Source organism: Hoplias malabaricus, chromosome 8 (assembly GCF_029633855.1).
Source record: "Hoplias malabaricus isolate fHopMal1 chromosome 8, fHopMal1.hap1, whole genome shotgun sequence".
Lineage (NCBI taxonomy): Eukaryota > Metazoa > Chordata > Actinopteri > Characiformes > Erythrinidae > Hoplias > Hoplias malabaricus.
This window is the reverse complement of record NC_089807.1, coordinates 35075422-35094336: the sequence shown is the minus strand read 5'-3', so window position 1 is coordinate 35094336 and position 18915 is coordinate 35075422. Positions and strand designations below refer to the sequence as shown.

General features: G+C 39.7%; 1 protein-coding gene across 3 annotated transcripts in view; it reads right to left on the bottom strand.

Moving 5' to 3' along the window:
- Positions 1–18915, bottom strand: part of ndst2a (N-deacetylase/N-sulfotransferase (heparan glucosaminyl) 2a) — a 160283-nt gene that overhangs the window by 87122 nt on the left and 54246 nt on the right. The window contains exon 4 of one of the 3 annotated variants that reach the window (XM_066678766.1): positions 32–176. The exons of the other annotated variants lie outside the window; for them this stretch is intronic. The gene's annotated coding sequence lies outside the window, so the exon portion shown is untranslated. The remainder of the gene's footprint in view (positions 1–31; positions 177–18915) is intronic. 3 annotated transcript variants of the gene reach the window in all.

Below are 18915 nucleotides of genomic sequence, written 5' to 3'. Positions count from 1 at the left end.
CATCGGTGCATTTTTACACATATGAACCAACCTTCAACACAAATCACAAAGCGCGGTGATGGAGCCTCCTCTTCACTCCCTCTCCTCATGGAGGGTTTCCGGCTGTTGGACTCGCCCCACAAATCACTGCCTCTCCTCCTCCCTCACTCTGACATTCACCCCGTCCCTCACTCGGCCTAAACGAGAATGGATGACCACAATTACCACTAAACAACCTTGAGATATCACACAGATCTTCAAGTCAGAGGAGACAGAGATGGATAAAGCAGCTCAGCACGGAAGAAAGAACACAGGAAGGTAGACAGTATGCACAGAACTGACACCAAATTAAGGGCTGTAGATTTTCTCGCTGCCTTTCGCTCTCTGGGTTTTACACACACACTTATTTTTCTAAGCAAATGAAAATCAGACATGCAGGCACAGAGTCCCGCTTCATTTCTGAGAATAACAGCGAATCAGGCAGTGTGCTGGGATAGTGATTGAGGGGCTGGCACTGTATCTCTTTAGATGATAACCTGAATGTAGGTAGAGGATCTAGGTGTGATGCATTTCACGAACCCAACATTGCCCTAATAACAGAGCTTCACTGCTAATGTAGCCGACTGCTACTTAGACTTCATTTTCTCCCATTTATAATTTATACGCATTACATATTGATTTCATTTTTGTTCTAAATACTAAATGGATATAGGTTGCTGAATACTAAATCTTAAGATTAAAAATGAATAATAAGCCTCGAGTTTAAAAGCTTTAACAGTTAGATTTTTCAAGCAGCATGAATAACATAATTCATCACAGGCTATGTTCAAATTACCAGCCTGAAGTGACTCAATTCTGATCTTTTCAGAGCTGTGCCGACCTGCCAAATCTGATGTTGTCTAATTAGATGTGAGTCACTTTCATTTGTGGTTCAAGATCCAGTACCTATCAGATCTGTGGGCATGCGACATGAAGATGATTCGTCAGATCGGATTTCATGCTTCTTTCTGCCTGTTCGCCATATTCCCTAGACAGTGCACTTCACAGATTATAAAAAAAAAACAAAAAAAAACCTCACAGACCTGGCACTAGTTCGAAAGCAAGCTGTAAAGGTTATAGTTTAATATAAACGATTATATATTTCTACATGCAATGACCTGTAAGGGTGCAGAAATATAACTGCTATATACACTACACTGTACACTACATAGTGCCGAAGGAGGTATTCGGGATTCAGCCGATCTCTCTGCACGGCAGTAAAAGCCAGATGTTTTTTATTCGCCGCCTCCTCCGAATCACGTAGTCGAGGAGCTGTTTGCTACTACTAATAACGTGTCTGTTATTTCAGTTTCAATAAAGCAAATCTTCTCACAAATATGTTTGTTTGTTTCAGTGTGTATCAGTGTGTCGCAGGTGCACTATTTCAGAAAGATTTGTTCACATTACAGCCAGATACTTTTATGAATGTGAACCATCAAGGCAGGCAAATCTCATCTGAGGAAAAAAAATTGATAAATTAATATTGTAATGTGAACAAAGCCACAAGAAATGATGAATGAATATTGTAATGTGAACAAAGCCACAAAGGCCTATTGTTTCTTATACATGAAAGAAACAAAGTTTTCATAAAATCCTAATCGCCCAGCACTCCAATAAAAATCCAAATTAGAAGAACATCATAAGAGTAGTAGTGACTCTAATAGTATGTTTAACAGAAGTCCAAAGCTGAAATGACAAAACATTAGCAATCAAAGAACTTTTTAAAGTAACACTAGGTAGAATTTTTACCATAAAATTACAGTCCCTTTAATTGATACTCCACACACCAGTGTTAAAGCAGCACTATTAGTGTTAAATTAACACTGAGTGTAAAGATTTAACACACGACAACACTAAGAGAGTTGGTTTAACACTGGTGAATGGGCTGTGCAGGGTCAGCACTGCAGAAACTGCACTATGTACATTTTAGAGGACGACACAAAACCTTCACTCCCCTCCTCCCTCCCATTCCCCTTGATTTCAGGAGAGTGCTGTAAAAGTGAACTACACTCTGTAACTCTAGGGGGAGCCCAGGAGCAAAAATACAAATTTGTACCTAGTGTTTCTTTAAAATGTAGCTTCTTTTAGGGAAAGGTTCATACATATCACAATGTCCCTCATCATCCCCATAACTGTGCACACAGCTGGCCGGCCAAACCATTTATAGCATCCAAAGCTACAAACCTAATGTAGGTAACAATACATTTGCTTCAGCGAAACAGGGAAAAAAGGGTATATTAGATTTCATTGTGAACTATCTTTAGCTGAGCCTGGACACTGATTCATTTTGTACAAGTGTTCTTTTCCTTTCCTCCCTTTTTTTGATAATTACATCAAGTTTGAAATTCAGGCAGAATTTAATCGCGCTGCTGTGAGAGCTAGAATTACAATCTCAGTATGGCATTTTCCATCCCACTATTGTTACCTGTATGAATGAGGCTGAATAAGCACAGGAGCAGCATGCAGGAGCACATACTCTCTCTTTGTAGGTACACTAATGCCTATTCTTTTCGTCTCTGCTTTTCACAATTCGCTCCCTCAATAGCAGGCCTGGAGCTAATAGCATCAGCACATATAGACCATAGCATAAAAGCTCAGGAAAGTGAGCTTATTGCAGGCGGTCTGTAATTTTTCCAAGTTGATTTCACACCATCAGTTGTCTTGCTTTCTAGATGTGAATCTTTCAGGCTGTTTCTCCTACCTTCCATTACTTTACAAAATAATGCTTAATGTACAAATTGCAGGCTGTCACTCTCAGGTGCTGATTCACACAATTTCACGCTCTTAAGTAATTTTTGTTTCTGTCTTTCTCTTTTCATGCAAGAGGTCATAAACATATGGATGTCTTACCTTACTGGAATAAATGACAGACCTCATTAAATGGACTGAACTAGGCTATATTGCCAACAGGTTTAATTCTAGTAATTCTAGTCTCACTGAAACAGGCACAAAAACATGGGGAAAAAAAAGTGTGAACTAAACATTTAAGTTTATCAAAAATTATAATAAAAGTTGTGGTTGAAGAATGCTATAATTTTACATTTAAATTAGCTACAAAACTTAATTAGGATGTCATAAAACACACATTATTAGTGCTTTTCCACTGCATGGTACCTACTCTAATCTGTGTTTTGTTTTCCATTATAACGGCTCCTCCAACAAATGTATCTGGTGACATCATAAAACACGTTTCTAAAGGGACAATAATATTAAGTGTTGTTTACAGTAGCTTTTCAGTCCTTGTTATATCGTCCAGCTCGTTTGATTCTTTTATTGGCCACCAATCCAAGGAACATCTGAACTTGTTCAATTACTGCCGTGATTTTACAAGCTGCTGTTGTAAGGTGGGTCAAAGCAATTGTGATCTGTAACGTAGCTTTGAGATTATACAAATGCCTAGTTTGTGATAGATGTTTGCATTTCGTTTTGACTGATTAAATATCTCTGGCCAACGAGGGCTCTCCAAGAGCTACACGTCACTGTTTATTCCCTACTTGGCTCGCTAGGAATCAGGACTGCAGATACTAAAAGCAATTGAAAAGCAAAACAAGCCAAGTAGAGATGAGTTGAGAGGAGTAGGTACCATACAGTGGTTTCTCATATTTTGTTGTATCTGCCTGTAGTACTGAGAATGTTCAACCAGCTCAGCTCAACAGCCATGTCCCTGCATCAGTCTAAAATGTCATTAAATTCATACTAAATGAACTCTGTTTAAAAAATACAGTTCTGCACATGTGTGAATATAACAGTGCCTTTCCCATGGTTTGCTTGAAATATTCCAAATGCAGATCAATATTTTTTTTTAAACTGCAGTTAAAAGAGCTTTTACCATCACTGGGGGTGGTAAATCTGTTAACCATCACCCGGCACATTCCACGCTGTTTCTTAGTCATGCTCATTACAACATCTGCACAATTATCAAAAGAATGTTGGTGTACGACCATCTCCACTCTGTTTCATTAACCACACCTGTCAAAGATGTCAAAATGAGATTGAGAGCACGAAGAGGGAGTCAGGCAGTGTAAGAAATCAAGAGAAAGCGCAGATCCGTTCAGCCCCCATCTCCCAGAACAGCTGTGTGATTTGGAGCTAAACTGCATGCTTTAAAAGCACATCATCCGAGAAGTCCAGCAGGGATTTGGAGCTCCAACTGCCGTGAGCGTGCATCGGCCATGACTCTTGTCCCGGTGCTGTGTGATTGGTCCTGCTCCAAGTATGCTAAGCTTGCCAGAATGGTCTAGATTGTACATCTGTGACCTGCCAATCGAAGTGGAAATCTGGGGGAAAAATAAGTACATTTTATAAACTGCCCACTTCTTAAAACGATGTGATGTTGGTCTGGCACGCTTTCAAAATATATGACCAGGTCCCAGACAAAGTCAAAAAAAGGAACATGCCTCATGAGAGAACCAGGGTAGAGACTAACCACATGTGACACTGAGGGTACATCAACCAACTGAGCTGAGTATCAGTTTGTTTGATAACTTGCTGCCATTTTGTTCTGTACTATTTCTCCAGGTCTCCAGGGTTTTCCAAAGTATTTTTGACACAGAGTTTGCATGGTAGCCCGCAACCCTCCTTTCTGGAAGAATGTATAATACATTTAGCTTAAATTACAGCTTCAAACAGGAGTACCTGTCATTGCTACTCTGGACTCAGCGCTGCAGAAACTGCTCTATGATAGGTAGTCAGTAGAAGGAAACAACAGACTATTGATCTTAAGTAAGCAAGGTTTGATTGCTGCCTTCAGTTTTTTCCAGTGTATTCAGATTGTTACTCACACTGAGTAATCTAACGGAACATGTTGCAAATTATATTTTAGGGCATGCATTTTGTATTCTGTAGTGGGATACAATTTAAAAGTAACCCTCCCAAAACTATGTAGAACAGAGGGCTGTATCGACAGCCATTTTTTGTGGTCAATAAATTGTGCCAGATATAACTGCAATAAATGCTATTATTGTCATTTTAAAACCATTTTATCCCACTGATATAATGATAATATAAAAGCAATGATCTTTTTATAAGCAACAAACTGTTATTGAAAACTTAACTATTAAGAATATGCACACATTAGGATTGGAATATAAATATGGATATGTTAAATATCCTAAATAAATAAAACAAATTAAATAAAACCATAATTTACAAACAAATCCACTCAGAGACCAGAGAAAACCAGAGAACAGAACAGAGTGGTTCATTGTAATGTAAACAAACATGCAAATAAGCGCAATGTCCAGTTCTGAGGTCAACAAAAATTACTGTGGAAATGTCCATATGCTGAACAATAAATCAATAAGGTAATTACTGTGACCGGCCTAGTAGCACATCACGTGGTGGCTGGTTATTCCTTTCTATATTCTGTACTAACAAGAATGCATACAGCTTCTAATATCACATACCAGGGCATAATCTCAAACCTCCTAGAGGTCTACTGTCCACTGTGTGTGTGAAACGAGCCATCAGCTTCATGCTGCAGTGCTCTACAGTGTCTGATCTCCACGCTCAACACCTCTACATTAAGCCTATTGAGACCCCGCTTATTATATAACGCTTCAGTGTAGCATTTGATGTGCTGCTTCGCGTTAGATGAGTTATCAGAGAGCTCCTCCATTCTTACAGTGAAATTGGTGTTGGATTGATAGAGTGCTATGAAAGAAAAGAGTGGGGAGGGGGGGAAAGAGCAAGCGTTCAGAGGAGTGCCCGGCTTTGGTTTGTTTTGGGTTTTCTCTCAGAGCTTTCAGCTCATGCCGAGCCTCTCAATTCAGCTCACCTGGTGAAGAGCCATCTTCGCTTTTCAGCAGCTCACAATCAACATCGCACCGAGAACCCCCCACTTACACACACACACTCTGCAAACAGCCTCCCACCCCCCCTGATTTTTCTACACTTCACACACACAGATAAATACAGGCTGAAAGAAGTTCATCATGTACCCGTCCTTCAGGTCTATTATGGGCGACAATAACCTCACCCACACTAACAAACAAACACACGCACACGCATGTGCGCGCACACACCCACGGCGAGCCACAAAGTGACTAAGACAGATTCCGCTCACACCTCGCCATCTCGCCTATGCCTGCGGCCTCCTCCTGTCTCCGTGGCGACAGCTGAGGGAGAACGGGCGGCGGGCGACAGTGACAAATGTCCAGCCTCAACCCCCGCACAGACCCGCAGAGACGGTGGAGAGAAAGAGGAGGGAAGATTGCTGCCTGTATGAAAACTCTTCCATCCCACATCCAGCAGAAAGGCATCTGCACTGCACCAGGCCCAGAGGCCCAGATTTAGACCCTTTGTATTTTTTGTCCCTTCTCTCGCACTCTCACACACCTACACAAACCATACAATGCTGTAAAGTGTGTCATTCGCAAAGACTCTGTTTATAAAAACCCTAAATCTCCAAGACTGAGACTTTACAGAGCTCTAAAACTCTCTGTCATTCCAACAGATGGGGTATTTGTGTTTGGTTGTATTCCACAGGAAATGTATTCACATAGTGTAAAGAGACAGCTGCTGGGTTTTGTTGAGAAGGTTAAAAAAACAACAGAAACTATATCTGCTTGATTTTCTTTGGATAATACTTTAAAGGAAGACTAAAGGAGGATTAGGAGGTATTTTTACCTTAAAATTACAGCTTCAAAATAATTGTGATGCTTCACTGACTTGTAATAGGGAGAACAGATCCTCTGTGTTTGCTACTCCAGGTTCAGCACTGCAGAAACTGCACTGTGTAAAGGCCTTTTCACACCAAGTACAGTTTTTTGAGTTCCGTTCTTTCAGACTCTTGTGAAAAGGCCTTAATTTTAGGAGAGGAATAACACCCCACACCCTACTCTTTTAGGACAGTGCTGTAAAAATTAATTACACTCGGAAACTGCAGGGGGAGCTCAGGAACCGAAACACCAAATCTTGCTTAGTGCACCGTTAAGCTACTTAGTTGTCGTCATCCTCATTATATCATTGTTGAAAAACATTGGCCCAACAAATCACTGCATTTCAATTTGGCTGCTATGTACCATACCATGCCTCAAAACTGTCAGCACTACAGCTGAGCGTTAGCATAACAGAATAGTGCAGGAGTGATAGATCGAGTCCAGATCCACTAGCATTCCACTAATGAGCTGAAGCTTCACTGGGCCAGGGCACAAACTCATTATGACTGGAGCCACTGGCATACATGCCACTGAGAGACGGGAAGCACACTCTGGTGACAGCAAGTTCAGTCTGAATGCTGGAAATTAGTTTTTGCTAATTAGCCTGCTTGCATTCCAACTCACACACAATAAGTACAACAATATGTGCATCATAGATTTACCAGATCGCTTCTCTCAGCACAGACAAAGGAGAGGGACAAATATCGGGCTTCAGAGGCTTTGAACAGGTTTCTAGCCAGACCAGTACGGAAATGCACACTGAGCAACCTGTAATATGCACAATCTTCTGACAGAATGCCATCCACCTCGTACTGGCACTGCTCAGCTGCGGTGGACCAGATATAATGAGACTAACTGGGTTATATGAACAGGAGGAAGCGCCGACAGGTGTGTGTTCAAAAAACAGGTGAAAAATACAATTCAGTACACAACTTTTGCAAGCCTCCAATGCAGGCAAGTCACAGTGATAGATACCAGGTTCATACCATAATCCATATCATCACAGTCCAGAGAAATACATGAAAACATGCAGCTCCAAAACAGTAACTTTGTTTGAGAAGGGGATAAAGAATATATATTCTTAATATATACAAGAGGTCCTCGGTTTACATCAGTCCTGAGTTACGATGTTTCGTGGTTACCACACATCTTTCATTTACTGTATAAAGCCTTGTTTCGTCTTAAGTGGTTTTGCGTCGTAAACGTTGTAACGCGAACTTTGTGTTTGGTGTGCGCGACGGAAGAATACCGCCTTACAGTGCTTACAGTATGTTATTTACGTACAGTATTTACGTATGTTCCGACTTACACCGAAAATCGGTTTACGACGCGACGTAGGAACGGATCAACATCAAGGTCCCCCAGTATGTGTGTGTGTGTATATATATATATATATATTTTTTTTTAGAAAACTAAAACTGGTCAAACAAGAAGATGGATGTATATTTTACTTTATTGATCCCAAAAGAAAATTAGCAATTAGCAAATGCTCCATGAACAGCAATTATATATATACACAGTGAGTGTAATGTTGAGCAGAATCTTTAAAAACCAAATTTTATATTGCCATGACCATCTGCATGTGACAAATGAGAACCGAGAATACTGGTTTGTAAATATTTTACATTATTCAGCATGCTCCCTCGTGTAAAAACATTAATGTTCCAGAGTCTTTTCCAAGGACTATAAACCCATCTTCACTTCTGAACAGAAAATGCAGAGAAAATCGGGTCTGGACATTTGCCCTTTAACACATGTAGTTTAGAGCTGGAGATTTTGTGTGTCAGAAGCGTTCTCACAGCTGGAAATGTTCCTCATGGTTCAGGCATGCAGCAGCATGTGTTTAGCGTGTGCGGGAGGCACAGCATGAATTAACTGGGATTCTCCGGGACATTACTAGCTCTATTCACACATGAGCTTACACTGATATTGCCCAGATGTTGTACTGGGGGGCTGGCAGTCCGGGTAATGTCCGGTACAAATGTTGTTGAGGTTTGCATTGAACTCTTCCAGGTAAAGCACGGGAATAATTCTGGATCGTGGGTTTCACGCTTATTTGTGTTTATTTATTTTATTTTATTTTTCAGGGGCATACCACCTTTAAAATACCCTTTGATAGCCCTTTGGTAATACAGTTGCAATTGTTTGTTCCAAGCTAAACTTACACACAGAGCATTGTGGCTTCTCTGGTCGCACTGCCACACTGAGCGCACCCAGCTCCGTGCCTCTCCAGCTACAAGCTTGGACAGCATACAGAAAAGCCATTACTGCAGTCATTTAACTCCACCAATTAATCAATCAGGAGGAGGAGGAGAGTGAATTTGGCTAGAGTGAGACCAGGAAGAGTTATTGTGAAAGTGTTTAGATGCTGAGAGCTCTCAAAGTTCAGAAAAAGATGGGAGGAGGGGGATCCAGAGGGGAAATGGTCTCATTTGGATGCTGACCAAGTCTCTTACATCTCACTTCATCAGTCGAAGTGCAAGAGCAACGTCTGCTTCTTAAAGAAACTCCTTGAACATGAATTTTATTTTTATTATTATTGACTTTATCCATTTTTATATCTCTCAAGTTATAGGGAGCCAGTTTAAGCTCATAGCCGCTCTCACATATCCCTATTACTTCTGAAGGCTCCGCAGTACGGACCATCTCTGAACCCCCACGGCTTGAAACACACTGTTCATTAAGCTTTCAGGGAAGTTTATATATATATATATATATATATATATATATATATATATATATATAGAGAGAGAGAGAGAGAGAGAGAGAGAGAGAGAGAGAGATTGGCACTACATTAAAGCCAAAGAGCATTTTTATTAATTTTTTTTATTTTATTTACACTGAACGATCACTGGATTAGGAACACCAACAATACATTTCTACAATTACAGACTGTAGTCCACACATTTCTCTGCATACTTTCTTACACCCATTTCCCCCTGCTCGTCATTGGTCATGATCCACTCAGAGCAGGTATGATTTGGGTGGTGGATCATACTCAGCGCTGGAGTGACACTGATATGATGCTGATTTTGTCATTCTGGTACGAGTGGATCAGACACAGCAGGGCTGCTAGAGCTTTTAAACACTGGGTCCATTGGTTAGTCTGAGACAGTACCTCATCTGTCGCTGCACATTTTTTTTTTCCATTTGTCGTGCCCTAGTCCTTCAGGATGCTGCCTATAGGACATTGTCCAAAAAACGTTGCTGTCTAGATATTTTTGGTTTGTGGACTATTCTCAGTCCAGCAGTGACACTAAAGGTTTTAAAAACTCTAGTAGCCCTGCTGTGTCTGATCCACTCACACCAGCATAACACACATTAAAACATCATCATCACATCAGTGTCACTGCAGCACTGAGTTTGATAAATGAGTGTAGACACACTACGTGTAGACGTAGGTTTTCCTAATCCAGTGATCGTTCAGTGTAGAGTGTAATCAGCAAATATTTGTTTTATAGACAGAGACGATTTATACTGCTAAAAAGCTCCAGCCCTTAAAAGCTCATCAATTACCAGAGGCAATTTCTCAGTTTCAAATTCATTCCATCTGTTCCAAAGACACATGGTCATGCTATCCACGTCTCTCCCATTGTGCTACTCTCTGTTGTTCACACACAAACACAGAGATGGATTTACAGTGGAGTATCCTCAGGTGGCCTATCTGTGCAGCACTGAGACAGTCTCTTGTTCCTTTGCTCTCCTTCAGGATAAATCATCTGGGAACATCACGCAGGGAGCACGTCCACGGCAGCCACACTGGTGCGCTCTCGGCAGGCCTTGATCAATCGGATCAATGGAGGTGATCAGCATCATGAGCTCTGATCAGAGCCCATGTGGAGTTGGTCTAATTCACTTAGGCCATTAGCTGTGTGGGACAGATGGCCCCCGATGGGCTATGCTCTTGTACTCGAAAGCTGCTTATTAGCACATGGCCATATGGAGACAATAGAGCAGTACAAGTGAGAGACAGTGGCTGAGCGTGGCCGGGAGAGAGAGAGAGAGAGAGAGAGAGAGAGAGAGAGAGAGAGAGAGAGAGAGAGAGAGACAGAGACGAGGGCTTTGTGCGAGAGTGCTAGACATACGCAATGCTTGGATAAAAGAAACAAGGAAATGAGTATGTATGTGTGAAAGACAGAGCTAATGAAGGACAGCAGAAAGAGTGGGAGTTTGAAAGAAAAAATATATTTTAAAAAATTTTCTAAACAAACAACCCCCACAGTACAATTTATGTAAAATAAGGAGAGAAGGGAGGAAAAAAAAACACACTTTGAATGAGCGTTTTTGTGATGTCACAAACCCATGTACTTGCATATATCTGCATATGGTTGCTGTCCAAAAATAACATGCTTTTATTTCAGTTTATTCAATGCCAAAGGTGCTGTAAAAGTGACAAATACAAATACAAAATTACTCAGAATAAAATCTTTTTATATTGGCTTCCATTTGAAGTTAAGAATGCCCCCCCCCCCCCTTTTCCTATAAAGTTACTATTCTGGAGATACATGATTTTTTTTTTTGTGTCTGGTATCTATAACTGCAGAGTGTATGCGGTTATCTTATGCTAAGTTAACAGCTGCAGGAAGAGGATCTAAGAAATTCTTCTTGAATGCTGTGTTTAACTGTGGTGTTGCAGATGCAACACCTGCATTGAGCAAAGCCTGCATTGGAGGCCTGCGACAGTTGTGTACGGAATTGTATTTTTCACCTGTTTTGAACACATACTTCCCTCAGCACTTCCTCCTGTTCGTATAACCCAGTTAGTCCCATTATATCTGGTCCACCGCAGCTGAGAAGGCAAGTACGAGGTGGATGGCTTTCTGTCAGAAGATTCTGTGTATTACAGGCTGCTCACAGTGTGCATTTCAGTACATTTCAGATTTTTGGTGGACTGTGATAATATTCAGATATGTCTGCATTACTCCAGCCCCAGGAAATGTAAACAATGGTCCATGTTTGTTTCAAAACTGTAGCTTTAAAGCACAAGGTATGGAGCTGGACCTGAATTTTGCAACCCGAATTTTTCTTTTTAGTAGGCTTTTACCTGCATTGTAGTTTAATCAATATTATTTTAACCTAATATTTTTGTACCTGAATTAATTTTGCCTGATATTTTTTAAGAGTCCTTTTTTCAGATCCCGGTTTCAAAGACACTGATTTAACCCCATACTAAAGGGAAACATTTTTAACTATGTAAACTATTATGAACTATTTAATGACTGTAGATTACTGTTAAATACTTTATTACAATCCATTATGGACCACAAGGTAAAAGGCAGAAAATGTTTTTAATTGTAAAACAAAGTCAAATGTTGTTCTGTGAATGTAAACAATTAAAAGCTTATATATTTTTAAAAAAGGGTTCTGTTGTAGATGTTCTCTATTGTTCAAGTGCGATTATGACACACACAGCCTCATATACTGGAGGTCACCCCTAACTCTCACCCCTCCCAAAACTGAGATTGAGCATGTGGACAAAAAACAGCTTGCGTTACAGAAATCCATTTGCAGCTCCACAATTACCAGCTCCTCTCATTCATTACCCATCTGGGACACAGCATGAGCCATAGATCTGCTGTTTGGTTAGAGCACAGAAAAGACATCCTACAGGTCTGGTCCAAGCACTTAGCAGAGTAAACGCTACCAACAGCCATTCGGAGGGGTTTGGACCTGTATTTATTTGACATTAAGGCAATCCTCTATGTACGCACGCACGCATCTCTGCAGGAGCTCAAGGGGGCAAGCAGAAGCTGAAGAAGTTCTGAGAAGAGAGAGAGAGAGAGAGAACGAGGCAGAGAGAGAGAGAGAGAGAGAGAGAGAGAGAGAGATGACCAGCATGACCCCTCATCAACAGTAGCAACAATGTACTGTGCTAAAATAGCCACGAGTCATTAATTTTCCATGACAGCTGGCAATTTAAAGCAAAGCAAGGCAGAGTGATCATAGATGGGTTCATAGAGGCCTCGAATGCTTTACAAAACTTGTTTTCTACATGATACAAAAGATTATCTGCTTTCTTTACATGGGGGAAAACAATATACTATATGCTACTTGGATCTATAATACACTAATGTTTCCATGACTGTAGGTTCTCATGTTTTTGAGTGCACATGTTGTACACGGTCAATGTTATTTGGAAATTGTAGTCCAGCACACAAGTCTAAAACTTAAAATCAATGCATGTTACTAATATAAATGAATAATGAAGATTGATCTCAGCCTCGTGCTTTGACATTTTTTGGCATTTACACAGTCTGCTGCTCATTAGCAAGAACATTTCAGGTGCAGTAGCCTAACATGACACTGTCCAGCTGTTTGCTATGAAGGGAAAGCACAATGCAGTCAAATAATCCAAATGTATAAAATTCAAAAAGCATTCACCACATTATGCTTGATATATTAAAAGTTTAATTAGTTTGAAATAATTGGCAAAGGATTTGTGATGTTTGTTTGTTTGTTCTTTGCAGTTTTTCCTCTGGCCTTTATATTGTTCATATCAATATCTAAATTATATTATATTGACCAATATTAAGAAATATATTGTAATATAAATTTTGGCCATATCGTCCAGCTCTATGTACAAGGTATTATTTCCTTAAAGTATCCCAATTAGTGCATTACACTGCTGTAAACCAGAATGACAGCATTGTTGTATACATTGGCCAAAATGAATTATAGACCTAGTCGTTCATTTGCTCTCATTATATTTGATAAATGTGTATTTGTTGCAGCATAAGTACTAGCTAGTTTACAACATGGATTTCAAGGCAGTGGTCTAATATGTTCAATAGAAGTCATGTTCTTCTCAAACTTAATAGTCATAGTGAAGTTGTGTGGTGCATTTTGTTAAATCAGATCGCTTCATGTTTGAACTTCCCATATTAGCAATGCTCAACTGCAAGGCCCCTGAGACTTTCTATGGCAGACAAAGCATTTCAGCCCAACTGAAGCTCAATATAAGTCCAAAGAAATACATAACATTATTGGCAAACATACACTCCTAAATCAATCTGATGCTGATGTAGTGTGGTATTACAAAACAGAGAGAGAGAGAAAATACAGATTGTAGACTTCAAATGCTGTGATACCGGAAGACATTTGAACAGAGGCCATTTTCAGCCGGTAATGATTGCACTTGGTATCATTTCATTAGTTTTATGGGATGATAGGGATTCAATAATACCAAGTAACGAATTCTACATCATTCAATACCAAATTTAGTTAACCAGGTATTCTGATCATTCAAGCCACTGATAGGCTGTTTAAATTATATTCAACATACAAGTCATTAAAGGTATATTAAAGGTGGTCAGTCAATATTTCCACATTCATTTCTGGTTTAAAACATAGCCTATTTTCGTCCATATCTTTATTGAAATGCTATGAATTTCATTTAAGAGACTAGTTTACCAAGGCTAGCAGGAAATTTCCATGGAAACTTTTTGGAATATTCCTGAGCTAAAGTGCCCATGGAAAGTTGCCGGTAATTTACTGGAAATCATAAATGTTACACCCATTTGCAACCCTAATATTCACAGACATGATAACCCTAAACAAGTCCTAATAAAGCCTGTGGGCCAATTAGTAGACTACAGGGGCTTTTGCACTGCATGGTACCTACACCTACTTAAATCTACACAGCTCTACTCGCTTTTTGGGACCAGGTACCTGGCTGAATTTCCACTATCATGGTTCCTCCCCAAAATGTTGATGTTAACATCACAAAATCTCTAAAAAAAAATTAGGCTTTGGAAACCACAACAACAGTGATGGTAATGTTAAGTGTTGTTTACTCATCACGCATTCGGCTGTTGCATTGATGGCCGACAAAATAATCCAGCTGTGTAACGTAGGATCCATGCAGTGGAAACACTATTTTTATAAGTAAATTTACTGTGTTGTGGAGGTGGGAGGGATAATTGCCAAAAATTCTATATTTTTGAAGCAGAAATTGCTAAAAACATCAACAAAAATGCCATGTACGCATGATAACTGCATTCTGTTGAACATGGGCAGGACTATTGTGAGGGTACTGAGATAGACTAAGCAAACACTTCTCTTGTTGGAAAGTTCACATTGACTTATAGCAAACCAAGCCACCACTATATCAACAAATTAAAAAAACTCTGTCGCAAATATACTGTGCCAAAAAGAAACAACCCCCCATGTATAAAGCTCTTCACATCAGAGATATCACTGCCAAGCTGAGATGTGTGTGTGTACTTACGTCCTGGACTAGCTCATTCAACACAGCAGAAACGTCTACATATGATTTAAATTCACATAGCACATCTTGTTTGCCACTTAACCGAGGTATTACAGAAGTAATAAAATTTCATGAGTGGTTTGCCAACCTAATTTGAGATAGTGTGCGTCTCTTTCTTTATTGGAACACCTATTTGCACATAATGAAAGCTCATTTTCCCTCTTGCTGCCGTGACTCAATAGCATCATGTCAGCATTGTTCTTCACATTGAGTAGTTTGTTCATTCTTAGATACAACACAGCCAGGTTCTACACTTTCCTCGAGGGCGAGATAAGCATTAGGGGTTTTACTTGCGGTCTCAATTCTGCTGCAGTATTGTGGATTCAGAAACTTAATCAGGATGTGTTAGAACAGGAGACCATTAGGGGTCATACTCCACTTCAAACATTAGACATTATCGACTGACCCAGTCAGTATTAAATGATCCAGCATTACCTGCTTTAAAAAAAAAATAATAATAATAATAATAATAATAATAATTCACACAAGCAGTAATATAAACATGTATATTTACTGGCTTCATTCCTTACTGTTATTGTCCTTAAATTCAAGTGAGAAACACTAAAGGGAGAGAGAAAAAAAAACATAATTACACAAGACCTAACCGCCAGGCAAAGGCACAGAATCAGTAGCAGGCCAAGGTAGGAAGAATAGCTCCTCAGATATTGCAATCACTTAGACTTATGACACTGCAAATCTTATACAGCTTAATACTTCTTCCATATCGATTAACCAACCCTGCAGAGGCACAAAGCACAAACAATTTTCCCTGTCCGTGGATGGAATTTTTAATCCTATTTCATGCTGCTGCCGCACTCTTTCTCAGCAGCAAAAGTAAGAGCTAGATACTGAGAGGGAGGGAGGGGGGGGGGGGTAATAATACAGAAAGAGAGAAAATTATGTGAACAAAAGAAAAGGAGAAAATGGGAAAATGATAGAGAAGAAAGGATGAGAGCAATGGAGAGAGACAGCAAGCAGTCTGCCAGTGAGTGAGGATTAGTAGTCCATCATAACAAGATTTACCTGTGTGCTGGTGAGGGAGGCAGCACAACCCCGCAGAGCTGCACTTTGCTACACTTGCCCAACTGCCAGAACTGCTTATGAAAATGTCAAACGCCTTGGGGGTTCTGATATGAATTTGACATGCTGCACATTTTCCGTAGTAAGTTACTTAGAGTATACTAATCAGAGCCCAGCTGATATGTCGGCTGGTTTAAATTATTAATTGATATTGACGGCCCACACTTTTATCGGTATCAGGAAAACTGGGGAACCCTACAAGAGTCAATCTTTCTGTAAATATAAGAACATTAGACATTTTATGTCAACAAATGATGGTTCAGAACAACAGTAAAACAAGGTTCCTATATCAAATATTTGATCCACTAGTTATATCAGATGTCAGGGGGTATATATATCTCACAAGCATCAACATTATTAAGATTGCAGAAGGCTAGAATGTGGCAAATAAAAAATAAATGGTTGCTGTTTCATAAATCAGTTAATTTATGTGATCTAAAAGGAGTAATAATTTAAGTGAAATGAATGCAAGCCAATTTTCCATGGTGTTACATGAATGGTTCACAATTATGTTTCAACAGACTGCAAAGGTGATATTGATATGTGGTACTCGAACCCCTTTTCCAGAAAAGTGCAATAGAATCAAAACTCAACTAATTGTTCTTTCTCTTCAATATATATTTACAATAAATGTACAAAGGATACAGAGTATTTTTACACAGTATTCTAGTATACAGAGGTTTAAATTTTGATTTCAGTAACTCCACCAAAAAAAAAATAAAATAAAATAAAAAATAAAAATAAAATTGGGATGGGACAATTTAAGAGTGACAAATTTATAACCGAGGTTAACAATGAAACATTCCACTCTAAGCAGATGAATATGAAATATATAAAAGAGCATCCACTAAAGGCTCACTCACTCTTTGCAAGTAAAGAGGGGTCAGGGCTAACAACTTTTTAACCAAACTTCACTAAAGAATTCTTAAAAATTTTAAAAAGAAAATTCCTCAATAAAAGAAGGCAAAGTATTTTGGTCTTGCACCATCTACTATACATAATACTGTGAAAATACTCATGGAATCTGGAGAAATCTTAATCAGTGTAAGGCAGACCGGACACTATTGTTGAATGTGTGTGACCTTCAAGCCTTTAGATTGAAATGCATTTAGAAAAAGTACGTGCTAATTTGATACATAGAGCCACATGGCTCATGTGGCACATACTTTGTAAAATTTTTGTCACTTATTGTTGTAAGCCATCAAGAAGTACAAAGTGAAGCAAGGAGAAAGCCTTCAAAGCGATTCAAAGCTAAAACGCCACATCCATCATGGCATGGTTGGTCCTCATGGCATATTTGAGAATGTATATTTAATGTGAAGGTATATACTGGGATTTTAGAGAGATATGTAATGTCATAAATGAGACATTTTTCTGGGAAGTCCATGGTTATTTCAGACAATGGCAACCACAACTGTTGAGCAGCTCAAGTCCACTGTGCCATAAGTCTTTATTCTGTTCCAAATTAGATTCACAAAGGGAAACCGAACATGTTTCCCATTGGTTGAAAAAGTCTAGGCACCCCAGCATTTTCTTGTAAGCACTGGCATTGTTGTGGGGTTACGCGCACTTTGCGGAGTAATACCTGAAGTGCTTCGGTCCAAGTGCCATTATTGGCGCTCCTGCAACATCTCTCAGGCAATCACACTGCAGGGTCAGAACTAACTGTGGTATAATATAATAAAAAAATCTCTAAAACCTACACAGCTACACACTTCACTGTAGTGATCAACAGAGCCCTATCAACACATTGTGAAACTCATTGCAAAATTGTGACAGTATGCATTGTGGAGATTGGTGGTGACCATTTACAGTGAAGGACATTCTACTAATTATGTCATAAAATGCACCAATTCACAGCTCAATCCAGCTCTCCACCCGCCTCCTACCTCTAGTGCTGTCAGTAAGATAAGCAACATGACTGAAAAGAGCATTTATCTTCCTTTGTATTTTGAAGGAAACATCCTAACAATATCATGAACCATGAAATGTGGGCCAAGTGTATTGTTACACCTTCAGATGATATTAAGCACTGATGCATCTATAAAAAAAAAAAAACAGCACAACTCTAGGTGGCTTTGCAAAAACATGTGGTCGTATATAAACTGTAAACCCATTACATAAACCTGCTCTCAAGGAATCTTATAACTCCTCTCACACACTGCGTTCCATGGCTCCTTCAGGAAGCTCAGGAAATGGGAGTATACACAGCTTGAGCACACCTTTCATTCACTTCAAGAAGCTGCTTCTGATGTAGAAAACGGGACAATAGGAAACTCTTGGAAGGAATTTGCAGGAGCAAAGGGGGAAGGATAATCGGCAAGCACATGTGTAGTGAGGGAGCGCATCCAATAAGAGAAACTGAAGTTCACAGGGTAACATTTGCAAAGTGATGAGCGTTTGGCTCTTCGGGGTAATGCAGTAACACGCAATTAATATCCACCCACGCCCACGTGAAAGAGCACAAAAGGCAGCAGTAAAAGGTCACTCTCGCAGCCTTAGAGTGGCAAAAGCTAAAGAGAAGCGTCATAAAGAGCAAACATCACATACAGAGTGGCCTTTTGTATCTGGGTTCTGCCTGATAGAAGAGAAACGTAGCCTTTTCCTCAGGACTCCATGCTTATAATGAGTGCCTCCGTGCTCCTTGCGGCTTCTGCTATTGTGGCGGCAGCAAACTGTGTGCAGAAAAACAACTGTACCTTGACCTGTCTCACTCCAGGGAAGAGTAGACTTGCCAAGGGAATACAAACGGGGAAAAAAAGAAAAATAAATAAAAGAAGAAAGAAGGAGCGTGTGCCAACGCATATTCCACTCTGCTAAGAGTTTGCATGTTGGGAAGGGCATCTATTAGAACAGCAAGACCCAAGTATCATATTGATCCCTCAATACATA